Here is a 26,605-nt window from a genome sequence, read left to right as displayed (position 1 = left end):
TATATTTTTTAAATAGAGGGATTTTATGGAAAACTTTTATAACTAAAAAATTTTTGTCATTGGTTCTGTTTATGTGATGGATTACGTTTATCGATTTGCATATGTTGAACCAGCCTTGCATCCCAGGGATGAAGCCGACTTGATCGTGGTGGATAAGCTTTTTGATATTCTGCTGGATTCGGTTTGCGAGTATTTCATTGAGGATTGTCGCATTGATGTCGCAGGGATATTGGTCTGAAATTTTCTTTTTTTGTTGTGTCTCTGCCAGGTTTTGGTATCAGGATGATGCTGGCCTCATAAAATGAGTTAGGGAGGATTCCTTCTTTTTCTGTTGTTTGGAATAGTTTCAGAAGGAATGGTACCAGCTCCTCTTAGTACCTCTGGTAGAATTCGGCTATGAATCTGTCTGGTCCTGGGCTGTTTTTGGTTGGTAGGCTATTAATTACTGCCTCAATTTTAGAACTTGTTTTTGGTCTATTCAGGGATTCGACTTCATCATTCTCAGCAAACTAACACAGGAACTGAACACCAAACACCGCATATTCTCACTCATAAGTGGGAGTTGAACAATGAGAACACATGGACACAGGGAGAGGAACATCACAACAATGGGGCCTGTCGGGGGTGGGGGGCTAAGGGAGGGATAGCATTAGGAGAAATATGTAATGTAGATGAAGGGTTGATGGGTACAGCAAACCACCATGGCACGTGTATACCTATGTAACAAACCTGCACGTTCTATACGTGTATCCCAGAAGTTAAAAGTATAATACAAATAATAAATATGAAATTCAGAAAAAAGAAAAAAAAATCCCAAAATGTATGGAACACTGTAATAAATTGGTCAGATCTAAATTTCCAACTAATACCAATGTCAACGTTATTTTTGTACTTTTGCGAATTGGAAACAAGTTTGTTTGTCATGATGAATTACAGGAGGCTTTGTATTGACTTTGATGGTGATGAAATACAGCACCAGGCAGGAAAGAACAGTGGGGATGCAGGGAGACCTTTTAGAGAGGCTGGAACTCTCAGTAACAAAAAAATTAGGAGACAACATTTAAGATATTGGAGATTCACAGTAACATTTAGGGAGCTGAGAAGGCACAGTAAATGATTTCTTATAGGCAGGCACTACTCTTTTGTGTGCCACAGATAAATCAAGGCTGGAAGAGAAGCATTGCTGAAGGTCCACCTGAAGCTCCTGTGATGTGCTTAGTGATGGTGGCCTCAGAGGTCTCCAGGTCCTGTCCCATGGAGCTCATCACAGTAACAGGCACAGAGATGAAAGCAGATGCTCACCACCTGAAAAGGGATTTGCATAGAGATAAATTGGAAGGATAGCTAAGTTAAAGAGGCATATGTTTCTGCTTCATTACTGTATTTTTCTCATTCTGATGAGAAAAAGTAATAAAGTAGTTCCCTTTTGCATTCTCTTGCACCAAGTCTTGGAATTTCATTGTTGAAAGCAACTGTTTCCTGAGGGCACCTTCCATCCTTTCTCAGCTTCTGTTTCCACAACTTTGCAGCCAGTTAAGGTGGATGGAAGGTGGGGATGAGGGTGGTGTGTGTGTGTGTGTGTGTGTGTGTGTAAGGAAAAGGCTTTCACTTGCAATTAAGTCTGAGTTGTCCCCCAAGACTGGTGCAGGGACAATGGTTTTCAGTTCTTAGTTTGTCTCTGTTCCCTGGTAGGGCTTCAGAGGCAGATGGCTTCTAGAGAACCCTGGGGAGAGGGAACCCTTGTCAGTGGAATTCCAGCTCCAGCAGAGACCTTCTGTCAAGCAAGTGAAAGCAGGCCCAGCCAGCTTCCCTCAGGGGACCCCATGGGCTGAGCGAAGACCACACTCTCTTTGACCACAAAGAACCACACGGCAGGAAGGCCACTATCCCCTCACGTCCTAAGGAGAGCGAAACCTCAGAGCTTTCTCAGGAACATGGGAGGGAGAAGCATCCCCAGGAATGACTGGATGAAATTTCCTTCCATGGAAATAATATAAAGTTAGAGCTAGATTTTCTTTTACGCCAAAAATAGTAGGGAAAAAACCATATGCACACATAAACATATGCATACATAAACATATGTATCGTATGTGTATACACACAGATCATAACTGTACATCTCAACGGATTTTATTTAGCATATAGATTAACAACTAGAGTTTTTTTGTTTGAAACCTCAGAAGAATTCCCTGCCAATAAACATGATTACTTTTCCTTCCCTGTGTATTCTCATGCTGCCCTTCAGGACCCTTGTTGAATTCCAGATAAATGGACTCATATAATGTGTACTCCTCTGTGTTTGTCTGTTGGTCAGTGTCTATCTATTGCACTGAGTAGTTCACCCTTAATATTTATTGGATAAATATGCCAAAATTTATTTATTGTCTATACTGTTGATGAACATTTGGATTGTTCCCATGTTGGATTGCTATAAGTACAGTTGGATTTTTACAAGTACAGTTGTATCAGACATTGGTGCACATTTGTCCTAGTTTCTCATGGATATGAATCTAGGAGTGGGTTCTGTGGTGGGCATATGTTTGTTTTTGGTGGATACAGCCAAAGCAAAGACAGGGTGCCAGGTTACATTTCAACCAAGAATGCATGAGTGACAGTTGCTCCCCACATCCATCCACCCTTGGTACTTTGGGTCCTAATTTTAGCCATCCTGGGGGGTGTGTATCTGGTAGTATCACATTGTGGTTTAACTTGAATATAACTGATTTGTATTGACATTGAGCTTTTCATAGCTTGCTCACTATTTGGATATTCTTTTCTGTAAAGTGACTGCTCAATGCTTTTTGCTGATAAAAAAAATTGGTAGTTTTTTAATTGATTTACAGGCGCTTTTTAAAATATATTCTAAATAAGAATCTTTTGCTGTATTGCAAATGCCTTATCCTAGACTGTGGCTTGTTTTTTTATTCTTTTTAATGGAGTTTTTCCATGAACAGAAGTTCTTCATATTAATAAAGTATAAATCATCTTTTTTATTTTATTATCATATTTGCTTTTTCTGTGTATGTCCTGTTTAAGAAATCTTGGCCTACCCCAAGGACATAAAGATAATTTCCTATGTTTTCTTCCTGAAGCTTTATTATTTCACTCTCCACAATTCGTTCTAAGACTTTTAAAAAAATAATTAGTGTTTGCATTAATTATTAATTCATTCTAAGACATATTTAAAAATAATTATGTGACGAAGAGGCCAAGACTTATTTTTCCCCTTATGGATACATAACATCTTCACCACTATTTACTGAAAGAGCATCCTTTTTCCAGTGAATTTCAATGGTGCCTTTTTCATAAATCAGGTGATTTGTGTATGTTTGTATGTGTGTGTGTGTGTTTCTGAACACTCTTCTATGCAATGATCTCTTGTCTACCTTTGGACAATATTTCCCTGTTTTGATTTCTGTAACTTTATAGAGAGACTTCATCTCTGGTACTACAAATTCACTAACATGTTTGTTCTTTAGGATCGTATTATATTCTAAGTCCTTTGCATTTCCATGTAAATTTTAAAATAATCTTGTCAATTTTCTTTAAAAAACCAGTGAATATTTAAATTCTGATTACATAGAATGTGTTGAATTGCATCAATATACAGAGAATTGACATCTGAATACAACTGAGACCTCCAATCAGGAGCATGGTCTATATCTCCATTTATTTACATGTTAGGTTAGGAATAAACCTAACATACTTTGGCAGGCTTATTTCTAAACATGTGGTGATTTTGATTTACTGTTATAAATTGTATTTTTATTTTAATTTTCAATTATTTGTTGGTAGTATATGGAAATATTGTTGAGTTTTGTATATGAATCTTGTATCCAGCAATATTTTGACAACTCACTTCCTAATTTCAATAGTTTGTTTATAGATCCTTTTGTATTTTCTCTATATGCAATCAAGCCATCTGCAAAAATGACAGGCTTGCTTTTTTCTTTTCCATAAGAAAGCTGTCAATTTCTTTCTAAGTGCCACTGTTGTAGATCTAAAAAGTTTTAATAATACTGGGCGTTTAATATGTTTTGGTTCAAAATATTTTTGTCATTGTGATTTCTTCTTTTATGCATATGTTATTTAGAATAATGTTATTTAATTTCTTAACAGCTGTAGACTTCTTTGTTATATTTTCCCTATAAGTATACATTTTATTCTTATTTTCTTTCATTATTAATCTGGCTGGGATCCCCACTATAATGTTGAATTATACTGATAATATAATATGATAGTGGCCATGCGTGTCTTTTTCCTAATTATCAGAGGACAAATATTTGATAATTTACCATTAAGAATTATGTTGCCTGTTCATGTTTTATAGATTTTTCTTATGAGATTGAGAATGTTCTCTCTATTCTTTTTTTTTTTAAGTTATCCTAGGGCAGTGAAGTGTGTCTGAGAGATTTTGGCATATATTTATTTAATCATATCTATTTTTTTCTTTTTGCTAATGAATTGCATTGTTTGATATTCAGATGTTAAACCAACCTTGCCTTCCTGGAATAAACTTCACTTGGTTATGATATTTATTTATTTTACATATCATCAAGTTCGATTTGCTAATATTTTGTTTAGCATTATAATGGATGTGCTTATGAGAGATATTGGCCTCTGATTTTCTTTTACTGCCATGTTTTTGCCAAGTTTTGGTGTCAGGTTTATGCTGACCTCAGAAACAAATTGTAATATGTTTCCCTTTTCTCTATTTTTTGAAAGAGTTTGTGTAAATGTAATATTATTTTCTTCTTAAATAAGTGGAAGAATTAAGCAGTGAGAACATCTGAGCTTGTGACATTTTCTATAGAAATTTAAAAATTATGTGTTCATTAAAACAAAGTAGATATAGAACTAATACTTTGTCTATTTCTTGTTTTCATTTTGATACTTTTTAAAATGAATTTGTTAATTTCCTCTACATTGTCAAATTTATCATCATAAATTAGTTTATAATATCCTCATTATTTGTATTTTTCTAAAATTTAAGAAAATTGTTGTAATAGCTTCCTTTTCATTTCTTATGCTGCTTATTAGATTTTTTTGGCTTTAAAAAATCTATCTTGTTAGGTGTTATTTATTAATCTTTTCAAAGAGCTACCCTTAGACTTTGTTGATATCCTCTATTATATGCCAGTTTTCTATTTCCTTGACTTCTGCTTGTATCTTTCATTTAATTATTCGTAGTCTTGTAGATTTTGAGTTGGTAGCTTACATCATTAATTTTATATATTTCTTTTTTTCCCAAGATATGCATTTGAAGCTGTCAGTTTCTTTCTAAGTGCCATTGTAGTATACCTAAAAAGTTTTAATAATGTTGAACATTTAATATGTTTTGGTTCGAAATATTTTTAATTTTTCACTGTGATTTCTTCTTTTTTGCATATATTATTTAGAACAATGTTGCTTAATTTCTTTTTTTTATTTTTTTTTATTATTATATTTTAAGTTTTAGGGTAAGAGCTATAGACTTCTTTGTTATATTTTAGTTATTGATTGCTAGTTTATTTCTACTATTTTTAAATACAATAACTGTGTGCTTTCAATCCTCTAAATTTTGTTGACCCCTGCTTTATGGACCAGAGCATGATCTGTTTTTAAAAACCTTCCACATACACGGAAGTAAAGTGCTACCCCTGCAGCTGTCAGGCTTAGGCTGTGTGTCAGTTACATAAAATTGGTTTATTGTGTTATTTGAATCTCCTTTATAATAAAATTTTCTTCTCCATGTTGTGTCAGTTAAGGAGAGAGGTGTACTAAACTCTCCAATCAAAATAATGGATTTATCTGTTTCTCCTTTTAGTTCTGTCAATTTTTGCTTTAAATAATACGAAGCTATGTTTTCAGGAGCGTAGGAATTTAAGATTGTTGTGTCTCTCTGTTGACCTGACTTCTTATGATCTTGAAATGTATCTATTTGACACTAGTAACACTTTTTTTGTTGAAATCACTTTTGTCTATTACTATTGTCACTGCATCTATTTTGCTTAATATATATGATGTGTCTTTTTCCATTTTTCAGTGTCAGCACATGTGCATTATATTTCTGGTGATTTTTGGTGGTTAAAAACATATATGCATCTTGCTTCTCTTTATTCAAACTGACAATGTTTTTAATTTTTTAAAAATAAGATTTAGTTCATTTATATTAAAAGTGTTAATTTATATAATTGGGTCTAAATCTACCATTTCACTATATACTTTCTACATTTCCTACTGGATTATTTGCTCCTTTATTCTTTTTTCTTATTTTGAATTAATCAAATATTTTTTTCCCATTTACTCTCCTCTGTTATCTCTTAAATTTTACATACTCTTGTATTACTTTTTTTAGGGTTTACCGTAGAAATTTTAATATGCATCTTTAAATTATTGCAACCTAACTTAAGTTTTGCTTTTGTTATGTTTTGAACGATATCCCATAATTTACCCATGCTGTCTTTTTTCTAATCTTATTATGTTCTTACTTTTATATATGTCAGTCTCCCACAGAATAGTATTATTTTGTGTATAACACTCATTATTCTCGTATATTTGCCCACATATTTGTTCTTTCTAGTAAATTTTATTTTTTCAGCAGTACTGTACTCACATCTAGAATCAATTGTGTCCAGGAAAGAATTCTTATTTTCTAATTATTATTATTAACATCATGTTTCTTATAGGATGAATTCACTCAGTGTTTGCCTGAAAGCATTTTATTACACCTTTTTACTCTAAATTAGCTGTATTGAGAGACAATACAAATCCAATAATATTCACCAATTTTAAGTGGAATCAGAACACATAATTTTTCCATCACCTCCTAAAATACCCTTGTGCCGTTTTTGAGTCAGTATCCTCCTTTTTGGCTCAGTCCTTTGCAGTCACTGATCTAATTTTTGTCAGTATAGTATTTTACTAGAATTCTGTATGGTCACATTCATTGAACACAATGCATTTGAGAGTCATTTATATTGCTGTGTACAGCAGTACTTTAGTCCTCTTTATTGCTGACTAGTATTTTGATGTAGTGGTATACCACAATTTATTCATTCATTCACCAGTGAATTAAAATTTGGGTTGTTTTTTGTTTTTGTTCGTTATTAATAAAGTTGCTATGATCATTTATGAATAAATACTTTTTATTATATGTTTTTATTTCTTTTGGAAAAGCACTTAAAAGTGAAATTGCTTGGCCATTTGGTAGGTATTAAGTTTTATAAAAAGAGCAAAATATTTCTCCACTGGCTATACCATTTTACATCCTCATGAGAAATTTATAAGAATTACAGCGGCTCTTTATCCTCATCAATAATTAGTATTGACAGTCTTTTTACTTTAGCCATTCTAGTGACTGAAGACAGGTATTTTATAGTGGTTTCAATTGAATTTTACCTAATAATTGATAATATTGAGCATTTTTTCTTGTGACCATTTTCAATTCCTATATTATTTTTGATGCACTATCTATTAAAAGCTTTACCTTTTAAAAATTCGATTATGTGTCTTATGAATATTGTGATATAACAGATTTTAAATACATTCTGAACACAAATTCTTGTTGAGATACATATTTGCAAGTGGTTTCCAGTTTGTGGCTTCCCTTTTCTTTTTCTAATGGTGTTTTTGAAAAGGCAAAAAAAAAATTGATGAAATATAATTTATTGATTTCTTTATGACTTATGGTTGCCTAATTCAAGGTCATAAAGATATTTTTTCTAGAAATTTTTTAGGTTAAGCTCTTACATTTATGTATATTATTCACTGCTAGTTAATTTATGTGAACGATGAGAGTGGATATTTATTTTTCCAAAGGTTATCTATCTTTTCTAAGACAATATGTTAAAAACTATATCATTTCTTATTGTATTACACTGATATTTTTGTCAAAAATTTATTGATTATATATGTATGTGTATTTATAGACTCTTCATTATGTTCAATTAATTTATATATGTATTCTTATACCAATACCACACTGTCCTAATTACTAATTTTAGAATAATGCTTAAAGTTATGTATTAGAAAGCCTCCAAATTTGTTATTAATTTTAAATGTTGATTTGGCTATTCTAGATTCTTCATTTACATATAATTTTAAAAATCAGCTAACCAATTTCTACAAAAGAGTTTGCTAGACTTTTGATTGGAATTACATTAAATATATAGATCAATTTGGAAAGGCTAGATATATTATCAATATTGAATCCTATGCTTTGTTAAATTCTTGAGTATTTTATAATTTTATGCTGCTATATATGATACTTCTAAAACTTTTAATTTCTAAATGTTTATCATATATATAAATGCAGCTGATTTTCATATATTGACTGCTATCATTTGAATGTCCCCTCCAAAACTTATGTTGAAATTTAAATGCCATTGTACTAGTCTAAAGAGGTGGGATCATTAAGACTTGATTAGGTCGTGAGCACTCTGCCCTCATCGATGGATTAATGCTATTATTGTGGGAATGGATTCTTTATCACAAGGGTGGTTTCCTTATGAAAGGATGGGTTTGGCCCCATTTTTTTCCTCTCTCTTTCCCTCTCTTTGACCTTACAACATGAAGTAATGCAGTAAGAATACCCTGAAAGATGCTGGCCCCTCGATTTTGGACTGCCTAGCTTCTAGAATAATGAGCCATTAAATGTATGTTTATGACAAATTACCCTGTCCATGGTTTTCTGTTATAGCGTCACAAAATGGACTGACCTTGACCATCTCACCTATGACCTTGATAAACTCACATATTAATTCTAGTAGCTTTTTGTACATTTTTCAGGAATTTTACAGAAATGTTTAGGATGCCTATAAGTGAACCGTTTTATTTTTTTCCTTTCTAATCTAAGTGCCTTTATTTATTTTTCTTGCCTCATCATGCTGGCTAGTATCTCTAGCATAATACTGAATAAGAAATGATGAGTATAGGGCTGGCGGGATGGCTCACGCCTATAATCCCAGCATTTTGGGAGGCCAAATCACCTGAGGTCAGTAGTTTGAGAACAGCCTGGCCAACATGGTGAATCCCCATCTCTATTAAAAATACAAATATTAGCTGGGCATGGTGGTGCACACCTGTAGTACCAGCTACTTGGGAGGCTGAGGTAGGAGAATTGCTTGAACTTGGGAGGCAGAGGTTGCAGTGAGCCAAGGTCTCCCCATTGCACTCCAACCTGGGTGACAGGGTGAGACTCCATCCATCTCAAAAACAAACAAACAAACAAAAAACATGATGAGTACAAACATCTTTGTCTTGGTTCACCTAATGATAAAAAAAAATTGTCTTTCACTATCAATATATGTTTGTTGTAAGGTTGCATGGGTGCTCTTTATTGGGCTAAAGGAATACCATTTTATTTCTAGTGTGCAGTTTTTATCAATATGAGAATGTTCTCTCTGCTTCTGTTTTGTGGTGTGATTTAAAAAAGTCATGAATGCATCTTGAATTTTTTTTATTATTATTATACTTTAAGTTTTAGGGTACATGTGCACAATGTGCAGGTTAGTTACATATGTATACATGTGCCATGCTGGTGCACTGCACCCACTAACTCATCATCTTGCATTAGGTGTATCTCCCAGTGCTATCCCTCCCCCCTCCCCCCACCCCACAACAGTCCCCGAAGTGTGATGTTCCCCTTCCTGTGTCCATGTGTTCTCATTGTTCAATTCCCATCTATGAGTGAGAATATGCGGTGTTTGGTTTTTTGTTCTTGCGATAGTTTACTGAGAATGATGATTTCCAATTTCATCCATGTCCCTAAATTCTTTTTTGTATCTATTGAGGTGATCATATGGTTTTTATTCTCTAAGTATGTTAATATGGTCAATTACATTTATTGATTTTTAAGTGCTAAAACAACATGGTCTCCCTTAACTAAGCCATATATTATAAAGTGTTATCCTTTTCATATATTTCTGGAACCAATTAACTAAAAGTTTTGATAAGAATTTTAGTGTGTGATTTTACTTTTATAATGTCTTTGTCTGATCTCAGTGCCAGTGTCGTGCTAGTTTCATAAAATTAGTTGGAAAGTTTTTACACCTGCTGTGTTTTTTTGGAAGAGTTTGCATAGGGTTGGTATTACATTTTCCTTTAATGTTTGGAATAATTCACCATGCTAGCCATATGAACATGAGTTTCTTTATAAGCAGGTTTTTAATGTACATTCAACTTCTAAAATCATTGTAGGGCTATTATGTGATCTATTTTTTTCCTAAATGATTTTTGGGATTTTGTGGTGTTCAATAAATTTGTCCACTTAATCTCAGTTGCCAAATTTACTGGTATAAATGTACTTTCCTAATATGTTTTTATTTTTCTATAGGATTTATAACAAAGTACTCACTTTCATTTCTGTTATTGGTGATGTGTTTTCTTTCTTTTTTTTTTCTTTCTTTTCAGCTTGTCCCAAGGTTTATTGAAACTGTGTTGATCTTTTGAAGTGATCAAATTAAATTCTTTGAGTTTTTAAAATTTTATGCATTTTATCTTTTATTGATTTCTGCTCTTATTTTTATTATTTTCTTTCTTCTGCTACTTGAGTTTCATTTGCTCTTTTAAAAAATATATATCTTTTGGGTAGAAGCCAAAATCATTTTGACATTTCTTATTTTCTAATATAAGTATGTGATGCTATCAAATTAACTCTTTTCATGGCTTCATCTATGTCCCAGTTATTTTGATGTTTCTTTTTCATTTTTGGTCAGCTTAAAATACTTTCCAATGTTTCTTGTGATTTATTCTCTGATCCATATTTATATTATTGTGCATTATTTAATTTCCAATTATTTGTGGATTTTTCCAGATATCTTCTTGTTATTTATTTCCAATTTAATTGCATTGTTTATGTCAGTCCTCTTAGGTTTACAGAGATTTTAAAATATAGATATTTATATGTACATATCATGTATAATATATAATAAAATACAAATTTATAAATATATATAATAAAATGTGACTATATATAGTGATATATATTTTAAGTGCATTCTTTTTGGCTACTTACATTTTGGTCTTCATTACAAAAAGTAATCAGAAATTTTTTGCCTTTTGTGACATTACAGGTATTTATATTTAATGTAATTATTGATATTGTTGGATTTAAATGTGTCATATTACAATTATATTTTTGAGGCCAGGTGAGGTGTCTCACGCCTGTAATTCTAGAATTTTGGGAGGCCGAGGCAGGCGGATCACCTGATGTCAGGAGTTCAAGACCAGCCTGACCAAAATGGTGAAACCCTGTCTCTACTAAAAACACAAAATATTAGCTAGATATGGTGGCGTGTGACTGTAATCCCAGCTACTCGGGAGGCTGAGGCATGACAATCACTTGAACCCGGGAGACGGAAGTTGCAGTGAATAGTGATTGCGCCACTGCATTCCAGCCTGGGCAACAAAGTGAGATCTGTCTCAAGAAAAAAAAAGAGAAAAAAAAAACAAACCTAAGTTATCTTTTTGGTCCTATCTGTTATTCGTTTCTCCTTTTCCTATTTATTTGTCTTCTTTTGCATTGATTATTATTTTTTGATTCCATTTTGTTTCTACTACTATTACATAACTTTATAAGGAATACATCACCTTAAAATAGTATACTTACAGCTTCCATCCCTTGTGCTGTTTTTGTCACATGTTTTAATTCTACAAATGTTGTAAAATTCATAAGACATTGTGGATTTGTTTTGTATGAAACCATGAATTGTCTTTCAAATTTATTAAAATATACAAAGGAGCAATTTATATATCTGTGTATACGTTGATCACTTCTGCTGCTCTTCATTACTTTATATAGATCCAAATTTCTATCTGGAACCATTTTTCTTCTGCTTAAATAATTTTAGCATTTTTTTTTCTTGTGGATGTCTCCTGTTCATAAATTCTCCAGCTTCTGCTTCTGTAATAAACCTTTGTATCTCTTTTATTTATAAGAGATATTTGTGCTAGATTTAAAAAACTGAATTTTTTTCTTTCTTTTTTCTCTTCTTTTTTCTTTCCTTTCCTCTTTCTTCCTTCATTCTTTCCTCCTCTTTCTTTCTTTTTCTTTCTGTCTTTCTCTTCCTTTGCTTCCTTTTTTCTTCTTTCTTTCTGTACTAAAGGATGTCTCTACTGTCTCTGACATGTTCTGTTTCTGAAGAAAATCTATGTTTTTTTCTTGTTTGTCCCTCCTTATATAATGTGTCTTCTCTCCTCTGACTGTTTTTAAGATTTTCTTCCTATTGCTGGTAGCAGAATTTTGATTATGATATCTCACTTTTTTATAATTTTAATCTTTTTAGGATTTGTAAAATTTGTTGAATCAGCTATTTATAGTTTGCATCAAATTTATAAAATTTTGGCCATTATATTTTTTATATATTTTTTCTTCATTTCTTCCTTTTTTCTGAGATTCCAATTGTAGATATGTTAGACTGTTTGATATTGTCCCACAGATTATCAATACTATTTGCATTTTATTTCATTTTTTTATTTCTTTGCTTCACATTTAATAGTTTCTGTTGCTATGTCTTCAAGTTTATGATCATTTCTTCTGTGATGTACATTTTGCTGATATTCCAATCTAGTGTATTTTAAATTCAGACTTCCCTAGTGTCTATGGAAGTTTCATGTGCCTTTTAGAGAACTTTTATCACTCTCTTTCATGTCTCTGTTCTCCTTAATTTTTGTGATCATATGAAGTATTTTTTGCATCTGTTTTATGTCTTTTTTCTTCTAGTTCCATCATATCTGTCATTTCTGAGTAGTTTTTATTAATTAACTATTATCCTGGTTAGTAGTCATCCTTTTCTCATTCTTTCTTATTGAGTGCCAGATACTGGGTTTTGTTTTTGTTTTTGGTTGATGTATTTTGTTGTATTCCTTTAGATACTATTACCTTTGCTTCTGATGCACAGTACAGTTAGTTATTTGTGTCCGTTGGATCTTTTTGAGGCTTTTTAAAAGTGCTGTCAAGGTTTGCCTAGAGAAACTTTTGTTCTAATACTAAGTTAGTTTTAGTACTAAGATGATAATTTATGAGGAGTCTATTCAGGTACCCTTTCCATTATAACCTATGCTGGTGAAAACACAAGCAGTTCTCAGCCCTGAGTAAACTCTAAACATGGTTTCACTGACTCTTTTTCAATTCATACCAAACGTATGCAGGTTTCTCTTTACCCTGGTTCCTCTGCACTGGCTCAGGCTGCATTGACCGCAGAGAAGAAAAGAGACAGTGCACGTCAAGTCACCTAGCGAGGACTCTTTGCTCTCTAGAATGAAGTTATCTTATCCTTAGTGCATTCACAGTTATCAAGCATCTTTACAGAATGGTTTTCCCGTTTATCTTGTTATTTTTAGTCCTTATAGTGAAATATTAGCTTTCATGACATATTAGAGTCAACCTGGAAAAATGGAAGATTTCTTACAGACCCAAGTCTGTAGGGAAAACAAATGTATTAAATCCATAGATGTATCTCTATTAAATGAGCCATACTCAACAAGGTAGATTGTTTATTAATTCTTACAAAAGAATAGAGCTCATGAGGTAGCCACATATAAACTCGAAGGAGTCAGAGGTTCTACCTGTTAAAACATTAGAGTGTATTGAAACATTAAGAATCTCCCCTCCAACTCTCAACCCAGCATCTCTGCACCTTGTCATTCACTTTGTGGGATGGTTTCAGGTCAATGTGGAAATTGACCAGAAATGCTCATAAGAGCATAATACTTGGAAGAGATATAGAATTCTATAAGTATTCAAGTAAAGGAAGGGGGGGAAAGCTTTATGAATGAGTGAACTTGGGATACACTTGAGATAGATAAGTAAAATATGTGAATCAGAGACTGATCAGGAGAATTCTAGATGGAAGAAACAGAATGAGCAAAGCCATGGGGTCAAATGATAATAAAGAAGATTCGGGCAGAGAAATGGAGATAAATTAAGACTTTTAGAGAAGCAAATTGTTATTCCTTTGGGAAAGGCTTTGGTGGCCAAAGAGAAGCATGAGTAGTTCTTTACTGGCAGATTTAAATGCTCTGAGACAGAAACCGTGTGTAGGTTTGTGTATTACTAAATTCGTGGTGGAGTCTCAATTTATATAGATTAGTTAGATTTTACACTCAGTGTGGCAGGTAAAATTGTGCGCTGCTAAAACTAACTTTTAATAATCTCTTCATTACTCCATTAAATATGATATACAGAAATACTGTCTCTTAAAAAATTCCAACATCACCAGTTTTCTTCCAGCCCTGTAATAGATTTCCATATTTGAGAACAAGATAAAGTCATTGGCTTATGGACAGGAGCCACATTATATAGAAAGTTCATATCTGTAATAAGCAGACTAACTCGCTCTCAGCACTGAGGGAATTTAGTAGAGTTCACACATGTTAATTGCATGTAAGTTGTGGCTCCACTGGGATCTCATTAGGATGGATTGTGGTGGAAGATACTGCAGGTAGTGTGATGACTGGGGAGGCTTTCTGACTTCCAGGGGAAAAGTACCTAAAATTTCACTTGTAGTCCATTTTGAAAGGCTTGACAAGTTATTTGGTTTGAGTGCTGAGAATGTCAATGGTGAGAAGAGGCAAAAAAAAAAAAAAAAAAAGACTTGCTTGAGGGGAAGATGACGGAGCATTCACTAGAATAAGAGGCTCGGCCATGCGGCTGCTTTCTGTGCAGTGAGGGGAAGGGCGTTGTGTTGAAGATGCTATGGGCTATCCAGTTAGTGATGCTTGGAGGACAGAAAAATACAGGGCTGGATATAGGAATGGCTAAATCTCCAGACTGACAGCTGTCTGCACATATGTTTGAAGCTATGGCCTTGAGTAAGACTATACGGACTTAGCCAGAGATTAATAAATCGATTTATAGTTCAGAGAAGGCTTGGCATACTGGTAAGCGTTAATTTTCCCTAGTAGAGTCTACTAAATTTCATTACGTAGACCTTGGAAGATATGACCCAAGCCATAATCTCATCTCATGCAGCAGTAGCTCTTCATCTGTTTGCCCTCAGCGGGTGTTCAGGTAGGGAGTGGTTGTTATTTGCTGACCCTGATCTTACATGGTCTTCATCACCCAAAGAGCTCTGCTGTGTCCCTAGAATGAGTTTATCAGCATGTGGCCAAGGCCATCTCATAGGGCTGGTGACAAGTATTCATTCATTCATCAGACAAAAACTGATCACCTTGAAGTCACCAGCTGCATACTGAAATATCAGACCTGAGAAACTGATCAACTTTCAACTTCAGCAAAAGGTGTTTGAGTTTGGCCCCTCTGAAAGACAAGTCATAATTCTGATTTTACTTAATTGGAATGGTAGAGAGAATAATGTGACATTTTATTTGCACAAAGAGTACTTTCCAGTATCCCATTGTATATGCAGTATATAATTCACTAAGATCCTTGTCATGCTTTTCCTAATTACTTCTTTTTTTGGGGGGGAAGGTTATACAATTCATTTTTATAACATTTAATGTAAAACTAACACCATATTGTGAGCAAGATATCATAGTTTACATAATTCCCTTGGATTTATTGCTTGCGGTTCTATGTATTAATCATAACAATATCACACATTAGAAATTGCTTCTCTACTTTGTCCATTATATTTATAGAGAGGGTCATAATTACCAAAGTATTCATTTTCAAAGTCTTTTGGTTTGACTCCAGTCTCATTTATTATGGTTGCATTATTTCTGTAATGCTGTTTATTAGTTGGTGCCAATCAATATCATAATACATTTGCTGTGTAGCAGCCAAGTCATATAATAGATATAAAATTCTGTGAGTCACTTCTTTTACTACCCTGTCAGTTGCCTGAGAATGAAACTAATTGAAAATTTCTCCATATGCATTTAAAAGAGGCATATATTTACTGTGACATGGGCAGAGACACAGCTCAGATTTAGAAGAGAGAACGCCATTACCATATAGCAGGCCTCATTTTTCTCACTGGTAAAATCAGGTTCGCCTATTTCAGGGTTTGTTAATCTAAGGTTTGCAGAGCCCGAATTTCCCTGGAGCCTTAGGGGGGGTTCTGAGAACTTGGGACCCCTCTCCACTCATGCCAACAAGAGCAGCTACAGTTTTGTTTCATGTATTGTATATGTGGATATAAGGATCCATGCATAATTATGTTTGAGTAAAAGTTTCCATGAGTCTAATATTATATGATTTCATGAAGCAAAATACTTAGATTCCTATGGATGTGACAGAAATAATAGATCATGAGCCCGTGGAGCTCTTTGTGTGAATGCCTGGATATTTGGAGGTACCTGAGGATGAGTGCAGGAAGCAGAATCTCGTTAAAATGAAGGAAGCTCACCTTCATGCATGTACTGAGCATTGCTTCCTGGGGAAATACGATGTGTTGAGACAATGTCCCTAGTGTCAAGGCTGGGGACATTGACAGTGTTGACATTGGGGACATTATCTCCACATGTTGTATTGAGGGGAAGGTTCAGGGCAATTGAGGTAGGCACCCCAGACTGGGCCATGCTAGAAGGTTACCAAGGCACCAACCCTCTGACTCACCATCTTCTGGAAGTCACAGTGGCTAACTTACATTCACATTGGTTTCTACCCTACCACAGCCTGCAGAATTTTCTGTCCATAACTTTTATTTAATGTTTCTTGAATAATATCAAGGAAAATATACTCAGGAAAGAAACATGAAATGGATGTAGAGTGATAGGAATGGAGCTGATAGGAGCTAACCACACTCAAGAGGACTTTGGGGTTCAGGTTCCCATAGGTAGGCTGATACACACCTGGGCGGATGTTGCAACAGCAATCTTTCAGAGCTGTGAGGGCAAGGTATGTCCAAACAGGATGGAATATTCCACCTATTCCACCTCTGTCCTGAAGCTGATAGTGTCGCTGTGTATGTGCAGCTAATGTATCATGAAAGAGCATGACCATAGTCCAAATACCTATATGGAGATGTGACTTCTGCAGGGATGTTATATTGATCTACAGTAGGAGATATTTTTTCCGAATGCAGGTAGATGCGTTGCATTGATTTTTGGGCTCCTTGAAACTTATTAGTAGTGACCCTTTCCCAAGGCCACCACACTACACACCTCTGAGAAGCACCAGGCACACGGAAAACAAGAGGAAAGGTAACTCCTGAAGCTGAGTGGTGTGGCAGCCCTGAATCCTAATATTAAGTCACCATCTTCCAGCTGTCTTTGGCCACCTCTGTCTAAACAGCTCAAGGGTGCATCAATAATCTACATTTTCCAAACCGAGCACATTCCCTACTTCCCTATCCTCACTTCCCTCTGACCTCTAGTTCCCTGTATGCTCTTCATCATGGTGGTGAAGTGTTGTCACCCCCATCACATTTGCTTTCTCATTCCCTAAGATCAGCCAGCTACACAGCCAAGTGACACATCCTTCCCCTTTTGCTCTGTCAAGCTTCTGTAACTGGCATCATTAACCTTTGGGACCTCATAGAATCTTCACAGCTGAGAAGCTCTCTGACAGCTTCCTCTGGCTTGTGGACTCTCCTCCTTTAGATGAGAGCTGGGTAGAACATCATCCAAGTCAACTTCTCAGAGCTCGGTGTTGATTGTGGACCTTCATTCTTTCTTTCCTAGTGCATTACAGGATAAAAGACAGACAGCTTAGTGCAAGGTATTTCACTTTAAGACCCCCAAATGCTTATGAACTTACCTCCTGATTATTTCTGTGCAAGGACCCCATGCTTGTGACTCAAGGCCATGCTCCTTTCCTTCATGATTTTGCATTCATTTTTCCACTGTCCCCTGGAAGGCCTGTTCTCCCATCTCCACCCATCAAAGTTCTCACCATCAGTTCCACTATATGTGGGCACCTGGGCACCCTTCCCACAGTACCTCTGTCCCACACAACTCAGACTTCCTATACTGAAAGTTGGATTTGCCCTTTTCATTCTGAAAACACAGCCAGTTGTCATGTTTTTCCTTTTCGGAGCTGAAAAGATAGGCAGACAGACTCAATTACCATAGGTCGGAGGTTGAATCAACCCATATCATTTCAAGCTTCTGCTGGAGAATCCTGAGTTATCCTTCTGAGGAAAATTACAAAATAAAAGTTTTTTTTTTTAAATTGACATTTTATGACTCCAAGAACAGAGTGAGCAAATGCAGTGTTAAAGAGTTGGGTATATATAGCTATTTAGGGTTTGTCTTTTTAAATAAAATTTAAGAAACACGAAGCTTCCAAAGGTACTCAACTGTTACCCAAACTGTCTTATTTCATCTCTGAGTACTATAACTTTCCACTTGAAGACATGTGACGGTCACAGTGATTGGGCAATACTGTATATCGATTATTTCATATAATATGTTTATTTGTAAGAAATGGAATTTGCTTGCTAATGTTGTATATGAACTCAGCAGCCTTCTGCTAATATACTTATAGTTCTAAACAGTAGACAATATATTGCTAAGTTTCTATATTAAATATTATAAAGGTGATAGATTCCTTTGTTGCTTTGTTGAAAATGTAAGACTTTGATTTACCTTTCTCTTTTCAGGCATACTTTACCCAAAAATGTGACCCTAGCATATTCAACGCAAACAAACTGAAATCTATTTTTTCTAGCATTTTCTCTAGACTGGAAGACAAAATATAATTAATTTATAGCTTGCTTTTCTAATTTATTAATCCCAACAATAATCCAAATACATCTGAAGCCCATTTTCTCTTTATTTAGTATCATTTTGTTGTTGTTGTGTTTTTCTTTTTTTTTTTTTTTTTGTTTGAGATGGAGTCTCACTCTTGTCGCCCAGGCTGGAGTGCAGTGGTGCAACCTCAGCTCACTGCAATCTCTGCCTCTCAGGCTCAAGCAATTGTCCTGCCTCAGCCTCCCAGTAGCTGGGATTACAGGCACACATCACCACGCCTGGCTAATTTTTTAAAAATGTATTTTTAGTACAGACGGGGTTTCACCATGTTGTCCAGGCTGGTCTCGAACTCCTGACCTCAGGTGATCCACCCGCCTCTGCTTCTCAAAGTGCTGGGATTACAGGTGTGAGCTACCACATCTGGCCTGTTTTTTGTTTTGTTTTTTTTTTCTAACCAGCATCTTTACATTTGGATCATTCACGGTGAAATTCCTCTTTCTTTTTTTTTCTTTCAGTAATGGCATCTCCAACCCTATTTCTCATAAACTCTGTTCCGTTGAACAGTATCAGGAATAGTCTTCTCTCCTGTCTATCTAAAGACACGTGTTGAGTTTTCAGCCTTTTGTTTCCAAATTGAGTCACCCTGTCTCCTTCCTACTTTTAATGCAAAACATCCTGTATCTGTTTTTCAGGCTACTTCATACGTCTCCCTCTTTTTGGACTGTCCGTAGAGACGTTCTGTTAGCTTTGTGGTTGTGGAGTGTCTGTGTCTTCTCCACCTTAGGAGATCTCTGAGGGACACTCCTCATAAAGTGTGGGCACGGGGTAGCTACCATATGTGTGAATAAATTTTTAAAAATACTGTATATAGTATGCAGACATGACATTGGCCACTTATTCCAAAGTCATGTGTATTAGCTTAGAAACTATAAATTGTATCAGATTGAACGTCTGGTTGTCTATCTGGCCAAATGTCCTCATTATCTGATGAAGACTTCTTGTCCTGGCTTATGGACGTTGGTGTTGGATGATTGTTTGGGAGCAGGCCTGTGCATGGTGGATCCCTACACTCGACCACTGGATGCCAGTAGCATCTCCCTCTCCCAAGGGTGACCACCCAAAATGTCTCCAGACACTGCGAGATGTCCCTGTGGGGGACTGTGTGTGGCAAAATCATTCCTTGCTGAGAAAACCATCCAAGAGCAGGTGTTAATTAAGGACAGATGTCCAATGCCAACATAGAGAAATAAGAACACGTAGAAATGAAAGGCGTTTAGAGTCCAGCCTGCTGACGCCTGTCAGAATACATTAAATACATCACATTATTCTGCGGCAAAACATTCTTTTTGAGTGATTTTGGTAAGTGTCTGCATAACAGCAGTTTCAAAGGAAAAGAGTTTTGCTTGAAGTGAGAATTTATCCAAAGGTGAAATAAGAGGATCACATCCAACATTCGTCCTAGAAAGACTGAGAATTCTTTTGCTCTTGACAGAAGAGGGAGGGCTTTTTTCCTTCATTTAAATTTTTTTTTTCACTTTTGGTCCATCAGGAATATCTCAGATTCAGAATAAAGTATTGGTATTCCACAGAAGACAAGGGAAAAGGCCCAATGCCCCAGCTCTTGGTTGCAAATGTTGTGCAGAAAGATTTCCCTGAGTGCCAAGAAAAGGAATTTTTTTCCTTTTTAGCAAAAAGTATAAAAACCTCAGTTAACTCACAGAAATAAAAAGGACACAGGAACTTGCCTGTCAATCAAAAATAGTTGTAAGAAATCAGGGATCTATGGGCAGAACCGGTTTTAAATAACTCACTCTCTCCACTTGGCTCAGTCTCGTTCCCCTGAAAACAGAAGCCTGGCCGGGTTGTTAGTGCCAGGCAGAAAGGACTGTGCCCAGCTCCCCGGAAGGGCACTTGTGGTTCCCTGCACGCAGCTGGTGATGCCCAGGGTCTCAGGGCATTGCTGGACCCACACAGGCACCCATGGTGCCTTCAGTCTTCCTGCTTGTTGATGTCTACCTTTCTTCTAATCCTATACAGGTGGCAGAAAACTTGTTCTCAGAGCTGTTCTTGTTCAGATTCTGGGGTAAGGAAAAGATTATTGTACATACAGGCTGAGTAAGGTGCAAGGGAATTTTGAAATAAAGTGAAAGTTTTGAGTTTTTAAAGCTGGCACTGCTGGTCCTGGACACATGCCATGAAGTGGCCAAACCTTTCCATCCATGAGTGGCAGCTCTCAGAAGCTCTGTCCTTAAACCATGGTTGTTGGCCTCCATCCTAATGGATATTGTGAAGCATTTTTCCCACCTAAAGGAGACCTTATTTATCACTTAGAAAGTAGAGCAACCCGGAGCCTAGTGAGCATTTCTCCGCTTCATCAAAGGCCCTTGATTTTACTTCCTTTGCTTTAGAACATTAATTACATGGCCCTCGGCATAGGGAGGGTTTGTCACCAAGATTCCTTTCTTGTCTATAAGCCGCAGAATAGAGTCTCACCCACCTGAGATGGAGCCTTGGAGAAGGCACAGCTGTGCCCTTCCAGAGCCTTTCCCGATATGGACTTGCTGGTTATGTTCACGATGTTCTAAGACGCTGACCCCAGAGGGGCTGCCCAGAGCTCTGATCTCAAGGAAAACTCTGAGTATCCTTCAGTCTCTCACACCTGGCAAAGCGCAGGGAACCAAGCTCGCCTCCAGTTCATCCACCAAATATCTTGGAGTCTCCAGCAAGACTATGCACTTCAGTTTCTTTGTCCCTGCAGCGTGGGGGAAGGTGACCCCCTCCTCCCACACGGACACTTTAGTGATGATCAAATTCAGCAACATGTGCTTGTATCAAGTATGAAAGCCCTGAGCCATAATAGCCTCTCCCAAAGTAGTCACAGAGCTATCAAAGTTCTGTGTTAGAAAAGCAAATCAAGCAAGCTGAACTCAAAGTTGTCCACCAGGAGATTCTAGAAAAGGATGGGCTTTCCTGGGCTGAGCCTCTGACTTGTCTTTATTCAAACATCATTCAGCAAACACTGATGACCCCATCCTATGTAGTGTGAAGGTCAGGGGAGCGATCCAAAAGACACAGCGTCCCGCCATCAAAACGCTGTGTGCATTCCCGTGGTGCCCTGGCAGAGCAAAGCCAGCTCAATGACGGGCATAACCCAGCCCAGGGAGACGTCCAGGTGGCAGAGGGAAGGCTGCACTTGACTCTCATTTGCCAACTAAGCATTTTTCCAAAGGGTTTAAACCCATCGCATTCTCATTTGAGCTGGCTCCTTTGTGGCATGTGGAAGGCCCCTCGGAGGGCTTGCTGGGGAGGAGGAAGGGGAGCTTGACAGCCTTCCTTGTGTTGCAGGCCTCCAGATGGACAAAGTCTGAAATGGGCACAGGCAGGGCCCCGACCAGTGCACCAGGACTGATGTTTCCTGGATGTGGCAAAGGTGCTGGCAGTCAGGAAGGAGAACCTGCGTGTTGGTGCTCGGAAGCAGTTCCTGAAGATCTCAATCTTCGGCTGTCCCCAGCACACCTCCTGACACTGGGTGTCTCCACACACCTGAGCCAGCTGCTGCCTTCCAGAACCCACCTGTTCAGGAGGCCCAGTTCCCTTTAAAGAATAGTCTTCCTTAGACATGGGACACAATAGTCTCCCCCAGTACATGGTCCATGGGTCAGAAATTATGTTTCTCTCTCCTCAGCAGCCTGTGCTCTCACTCACCCACAGACTCACCCACCTGGCAACCCTCCCTCCTCCCGGCTGGCTGGCTGTGGCTGGCGGCTGCTCCAAGGTGCCCCAGCACTCTTCCTGCTGTGCTCTAAGCCCGCATGCCCTTCCGCAGGACGCTCTGGTGGAGACACCACATTCTGGCTTCACGTTACACTGCATGGCTTTCAGAGCTGCTAAGGCCTCTCTTCTAGAAGGTACCATTGCACACTCCCTCTCACGTCTCCTCCCATCCTTCCAGGGGCTGGCAGGGGCCCTGCGTGTCTGGACAGCACTCCAGCACTGGATTGCCCTTCCGCATCTGACAACAATGCTCTGTGTGTTAGGCAACCCAGCTTTTCTGTAGCCTCTGGGTATGGGCGACAGTAATTGCCAAGTCACAGAGGGAGTTGCCACAGAGCTGGAGGTGAAGCGTCTGACCCAGAGTCTCCTCGTGTGAGTGTGGACGTTGGAGGAGAAATCGGGCCCCTGAATTGGATTATCTTCCTAGAATAAGCATTCCTATTCTTCTCTCCATCATTCTCCCTGCCTGGGGCTAGCTCGTTTCTGTCCTCTGAAATTGCTTCCCATGTCTCCCACTTTTACTCCGTCTTGAATAGGAAAAAGAATACAACAGGAATAGACTGGGTGTGTGCCTTGTGCTGGCTTTGTTTGCAGTCTTAATTTTTCAGATCTTTGCTGTAGGTGCTATAATGGGAAAGGCAAGTGCTGCCTTCAATGGATAACTATTATTAATTTAAAATCTACATGCTAAGTGTGAGCGGGAAGAAGCCCAGGTCATTATCAAGATTCTAACACACACAGAAAAATGAGTTGGGCACCTGCCGGTTATAAATCGTCTCCTCTAAGAGATATTTGCAGCTGGCTAAGATGATTCTGATGTAATGGAAGCATTTAATGTAGAAAATGTTGTTCTATTTCTCTTCTTGATAGCACCAGACAACCAGGGCGTTGGGGTGGGGGAGAAGAGCTAGAGAGGAAGGCTGCCCAAGAAAAGCAATATGTTTGCTACGCTGATCAATAAGAAGATTAACTTACCCAAGTAGAAGATGTATCAATCTTATTATTGATCAGTTTAGCACACATATTGGTGTGCTGGTATAGGATTACAGAACTGTCTGGACAGCACTTCATCAGGTCCTGGGTAGATAGCTATTCCTGGTGGCAACCGTGGGACCTCACACTTGCGGTGCATGCATCAATGGCAAAGGTCACCTCTCTTCTTTTCCCGTTCAAGATGATCTCTGGAGAAGGGGACTGAGGGAGAGAGTGAAGTGGGATTATGTCAGTGGGCAGCATGTACTGGATTCAAGGTTAATCAACAAGCTCTTGTTTAGTGAGGGGCTCCTGGGACCCGAACTCAAAAAGATAATAATAATGCAAGCTTTTACGTGTTGAATATTTGGTGAGAGCTCAGAGAAAATCATTTTAAGCATCCACATTTGTGACTCAGCTGCGATCATTGAATGTACCCTATACCTGAGTGCTGAGAAGTAGACTAATGTTTATTTTCAGAAATAGCAAAAAAGCTGGCAGATTTTATTCTTTAGAAATAGCTATGATTTAAATATCTTTAGAAAAATGTCAAATGCTGTATTTTGAATCACAGATATGAAATAATTAAGAGGTTTTTGAGGTGATATTTCATGTAGCTTTTAAAATTATGTGTTCATTCAATAAATATTTACTGCACACAAAGTCTAAATCTTTTGGCTTGTGACAAGAGATCAATCCACTCTGTACTTCTAGTGCTAATCCACTTTGAGAAAGAGTGAATGGAGTAGAATGAGATGACATCATTCCAGGACCTGAAGAACTTCTTTCACCCACACTCAGCTACAACTCCAAGGAAAGGGCAAATCCTTAGATTAATTCTTCACAATTATTATTATCTGCAACTTGAGTAATTGTATTATAAAACTAAATTTCATTCCTAGTTAATTCCACAATGGTTTGGCTCATTTCACCTCATTTCATAAAAGATAAATACTTGGCCCAAGATCCTTTGCTTCTTATTTCCCTTCAAAACCTTACAAGTGAAGCTCATTCTAGAGGGACTTGGATACCATCACATCCTAAGCTATTACAGACAGGATGAATACACTGTGGTTCTTGCAGGGGGGAAATTGTGCTTACATACAAGGAAGACGAACGTTGCCTCTTTCTCTGAGGAACTCTTGATCCCTCTGGGGAATTCCCTTGGACATCCAGGAGAGAAGAGTCCAGGGCTGCCGTGTGTGTTAGTGGGTGACGTCCACTGTGTTAGCGTGAGTGTGTGTTAGTGGCTGACGTCCACCGTGCTAGCGTGAGTGTTAGGGGCGGTGTTGCAGAGGCTTTACTGGGTGAGGACAGGAGATAGGGGCCTGTCAGCATGACTTTTTTATCTGGTATAATTTTATATGCTTAGGCAGAGAAAGTGAGATGATCACCTACTGGTTAATTCATCCAAAAATAGTTCTTGAATGCTAAATATTTTGCCAGGAATTGAGAGCAAAAGATGAAAATAGATGTTCACTGCCTTCAAAAAAAAAAAAAAAAAAATGGAGAGTCTAGAAGGGAAGGAGACCCAGACCATCACGTGCATTTAGGGAGGTGTCTAAGGGCATGGTGCTTCTTTCTGTCCGGGTGCAGGCACCATCAAGCATTCACCTTGTGACAGCCTTCCTAGTGGGAAAGATTATTTCAGTGGCCTCCATTAGTTGTGTCAAAGAAAGGCAGAAATCATCCTTGTTCTAGGAAAAGGGAACAAACAGAAATCCACCTCGTGATGTGTCTAGTTTATGCTCTGAGCATAAACCAGAGCTTTCTGGTTATCAGAGTGCCCCCAGATGGAGCGCTCTCTTTAGGAGACCCCCTACTTTGCTTTTTCCAGAGGTGGTGAGAGACAGATTAGGCAATGGCTTGTCACCAGGCACAGTAAGCGTGGATTGGTTACCTAAAAAGAGTGACCTGTATGGATCTTTCCAAACCTAAGGGTTTGTAATTCTGTTAAATGATCAGTGAAAATAAAAGTAAAATTGCATTCAAAAGTGTGTTTACCTTGTGGGTAACTAACAAAGAAGTGAAATCAATGACTCCACAAAAGCCAAAGGTTTAGAAACATGATCTCCAAAGCCGCTCCTCAATGAGATACCTGGACCTAACTAAACAAAATGTTTGTCTGCAGCTCAAAAGATTTATTTCTGTCATTCCTAAACAGTGTGACATCTCCTAAACTGCAGACAATCACTCACGTGCTGTCAGCTGCCTCTCCAGGCTGTGAGGACATCATTGCTGAGCTGCCTCTCCTCTTACACTCCATTCCCCTTTGGGGTCAACATCACACATTTCTAGAATAGCTAACTGTTGAAGAGGGTAGCTTTTGACCACAGAACTGAGTTTTTCTCTTTGCACAGAGTTAATTGGCCATAAGGGGCCTGAGTCTCTATCTTGCTCTCATTAGCACCAAATTTAACTAAATGGCCCAATTGACCCATGTCCAGAGCCAACTTCCTCATCAAATGGTAAGATGAAAGTCCTCTGTGGCACTTGTCATTCATTAGCATTTACATGGTGATAGCTGAGGCTCGGGAGGCTGGCTGTGGGTCCGAGGGGAACACACTGGAAAACTTCTAAAGTTCTTTCCAATTTGGCGTCTTGCATTTTTATGACATGCCTGTGATGCTGGAATAGGACATTATATGGCAAGTAAGAAATAAACAATTGGAAGCCATTTGCCTGAGACAGTGCCCGGGTGAGAGTGTGCCACAGCTCCAAGAAACCAATCCGAGGGAAGATAATGAACGCTAGCCTCACACAACCTGCTTAGGCCCAGGATGATTCATTTTCAACTAATATTGTGGGCAGCCTGGATATGGCTAAAGAGCGTGAGACCCACAGGGTGCCGAGCAAAGTTTGCTGAATGTATTTGGAGGGAATGGCCATGGGATGCAAAGCTCCTTCATTCCTGTATTCATTTATTCCTTCACTGGCGAATTCATTTATTCACCACTTCCTGGGCACAGGTGATGTGTAGAGGGTGAGCTGGGGCAGGGATGTGCAGGTGGGGACCCGGGTTTCTGGGAGCCTGATCTTGAGGGCTAATGCATAGCTATTGAGGGACGGCATTAGGATCTCTGCGTTCTTCGTCCCCTGCACAATGTGTCTGGATGTCCTCAGCATTGTGATCTACATTGGCTCCTGGAAGTCTCTCCTGTGAACATAATTTCCAGGAGTCTCCTTGCCTCACTGGTAGAGTGCTGAGAGCACAGATGGACACACCGCGAGTGCTGAAGGGAGAGGAGGCTGGCAGTGGTTCTCACCACACTCTGGCTGG

General features: G+C 37.8%; 2 long non-coding RNA genes across 2 annotated transcripts in view; one reads left to right on the top strand and one right to left on the bottom strand.

Moving 5' to 3' along the window:
* LOC129036972 (uncharacterized) overlaps positions 1-26,605 on the top strand; it is a 110,699-nt gene that overhangs the window by 55,575 nt on the left and 28,519 nt on the right. The gene's annotated exons all lie outside the window — the stretch shown is intronic.
* On the bottom strand, positions 17,232-25,913 carry LOC129036971 (uncharacterized). Its single transcript, XR_008502704.1, has 3 exons — positions 25,763-25,913; positions 24,940-25,022; positions 17,232-17,564 (listed from the first exon to the last, which is right to left on the bottom strand). It is a non-coding gene; the product is annotated as an uncharacterized LOC129036971 (long non-coding RNA).

The sequence above is a fragment of the Pongo pygmaeus genome, chromosome 4, assembly GCF_028885625.2.
Source record: "Pongo pygmaeus isolate AG05252 chromosome 4, NHGRI_mPonPyg2-v2.0_pri, whole genome shotgun sequence".
NCBI classification, from domain to species: domain Eukaryota; kingdom Metazoa; phylum Chordata; class Mammalia; order Primates; family Hominidae; genus Pongo; species Pongo pygmaeus.
Note: the sequence above shows the minus strand (reverse complement) of the source record. Positions and strands in the feature narration are given on the sequence as shown.